Consider the following 2,748-nt stretch of genomic DNA (forward strand, 5'->3'; position numbering starts at 1 on the left):
CGCTGAAGCCCCTTTCCCAGCATCGAGCGCCTTTGTCTCGCCTTTGTGATGGAAAGAGCCCCCCCTCCTAAATCACGGCCCTGACACCCCCATTGTCTCCTTCCCGGGGAGGTTTGAAACTCTCCCCCCCCCTCCCGAGGTCAGGAATGTGGCCGGTTTCTATTGGGACGGAGGAGCAGGGCTGGGTGGGGGGCTGTAGGGTCACGCCGGCTCGGCGGGTCAACCCGAAAACAAAACCTTTTGAAATACCTACTCTCCATCACTGCCAACATTGTCCCCTGCCAGCGGGGGCCTGGCACGGCCCCTCGACGCCTCCAGCCCGGCCGCTGCCCACCCCAGCGGTCAGCATCTGGGGGGGGACAGAAGGGTATTGTGCCGGAGGGGACAGCTTTGTTTTCGGTCACAGCTGCCCCGGGTTGGGACGGGGACCGACCGTCAGCCCTGCTGGGGGGGGAGATGAGGGAGGGGACGGAGGGGACGGGAGCACATGGGTCAGCACGTCGCAGAGGGGACCTGGCCCATCGGGCACCCCTCTGTCGCTGTCCCTCTGAGAGGGGCCAATGAGGGGGGACAGAGAGCAGCTCATTTTTGTACCCAGAATGAAGCCCTAGGGTGTTGTGGCCTCTCCCTGCCCTGTAGGGCTGGGGTAGCCTGGGTTTGGCCTCCTGCCTCAGTTTCCCCTTGCTGCAGGAGATGTCCCTCTGCCCCCTGACAGGTGCCTTTGACACCCAGAGCCAGGGCACTGCTGGTCCTGATGGCAACAAGTGTGGTCCAGCCTGGGGAGAAAATGGACCACTCTGAGGCTGAACCAGCTGCGCCACCCAGGAGGATCAGAATTTTGGCCACTGCAGGGCTTGGCCGTGGCTCCAAGCCTGTCAGTGCCTTGCAGGTGGAGCAGAGCATCCCACATGGACCCAGCTCCCTGCTCCCAGCAGGACATGAAGAGGGACTCTGGGAAACCTTCACTCTCCCAGAATTTTGCAGCCCACCAGGAAGACCCCAGCCTGTCTCCCAATGGGGAGAGGGTTGGGAGAGACTGGCAACGTGTCATTGCTCCATTTACCGTGGCATGGATCTCCCTGTTCCCACCAGCCAGGAGGGAATGCTGCTCCTGTCAGCTTGCAGCTCCTCTGGCAGAGCATCTCTTGGGTGGGCCAAAATCCCCCCCGGGTGGCCAAAATCCCTCCCAGGATGGCCAAAATCCCCCCAAGATGGCCTAAATCCCCCTGGATTCTTTTCTTTGTGGGAAGAAATGTGCTTTTTGCCTGCTGCAGAAGCAGCAAGGAGGAGAGCGAAGCAGTGCCATGGATGTGATGGGTTTAGCAGAGACCTGGAAGGAAAACCCAGCTGAGAGGGGAGCACTGGCCTCCTGAATTACCCAACAGCTGGAAGGTAGTGAAAACAGCTGGAGGAGCTGGAATGGCTCAGGATGAGGGGCTTGCAGGGCAGAGAGCATGGTGGGTTCACAGGCATTCCCTTGGTTCCAGAGTCCTCGCTGTCCAGGCACCTGCTGTGGGGCTCTGGGGGGGGGCTCTCTGACTCAGTTTCCCCATTTGGGAACAGGGCTGGAGTTTTGAGGCTGGATGAGGTCTGGAGGGGACAGCATCACTTGGCCAGTGTGGGAGTGGGGACCCTTGGGGGCACCATGGGCTGGGGCAGCCAGTTGGGTCCCCGAGGTGTTTTTTCTTGTAAAATAAGATCAATGAAAACTGTTGGTGGCTGAGGGACTTGTACCAGCCCCCAGCCACAAACATGCACACAGAATCTCTGCCTTTGTATATACATATATAATGTACCTACACACACATCTCTTCATATATTTGCTTTTTGCCGCCGAGGTTGAGTCTTTTAAAGCAGAAAAATATGACGTTTGAAGAACCTGAATGTTTTTCAAAGGCTTTGCTGAAAATCCCAGAAAATTTTAAGGAAGTGGTGGAGAAGCAGGAGGGAGGTGGCCCAAAACCTCAGCCCTGGGTCCAAAAGCAACTCTTTCCTGTAAAAACAGAAAACATACTCGTGTAAATGTTGCACAGTGCTGCTGTTTGCCCAGTGCTGTGGGGATGGGAAGGTGCTTTTCCAGGCGGGATGCTTAAAGGTCTGGTGTTGTCTCTGTGTTACAGGTGTCACCATGAGTCCATTGTGCCATGGGGGATGTCCTGAGCCCTGTGGGGACATCCTGGGCCCCTTGGGGATGCTCTGGGTCCTGTGGAGATCTGCCACCCTCCTTCCAGTGCTGCTCCTGGGACACAGGGGCTGCCACAGCCCTGTGCTAGAGTGGCAGGGATGGAGGTGCTGAGCTGCAGTTGTCACCTCAGGGACCACACAGCAGGTGCCCTGGAAGGTAACCTCCATGTCTCCCTTCTCCTCAAGCTTGCCTGTGTTTTTTTTTCTGATTGCATGCCCAGACCTGCTTGTAAGGGGCCACTTTGGTCACAGTTGGCTCTGAGGGTCCATCATGAGCCCTGCAGCAGCCGAGCTGTGTGGGGAAGGCTGGATGCAAAGTCAGGGATAACTCTGACCCCAGCTGAGCTTGCAAGGGCAGGCACAGGATGCTCCATCCCTCTGCCAGTCCCAGCCCACCTTTGTGCACATTGCACTGTCCTGTGCCTCGGTTTCCCTATGTAAGGATGCACTGGCAGCCCCCCCTTTCCTGTGCCTGCCTGGGAGGTGGTGAGGCTGTGGGAAGAGCAGTCTCCCCCCCTCTCTCCCTCTCCTCTGGAGCCCACAGCTGGGGAATAAGTGAGGGCT

This window comes from Manacus vitellinus, unplaced genomic scaffold, assembly GCF_001715985.3.
Source record: "Manacus vitellinus isolate BGI_N305 unplaced genomic scaffold, ASM171598v3 scaffold_27_pilon, whole genome shotgun sequence".
Lineage (NCBI taxonomy): Eukaryota > Metazoa > Chordata > Aves > Passeriformes > Pipridae > Manacus > Manacus vitellinus.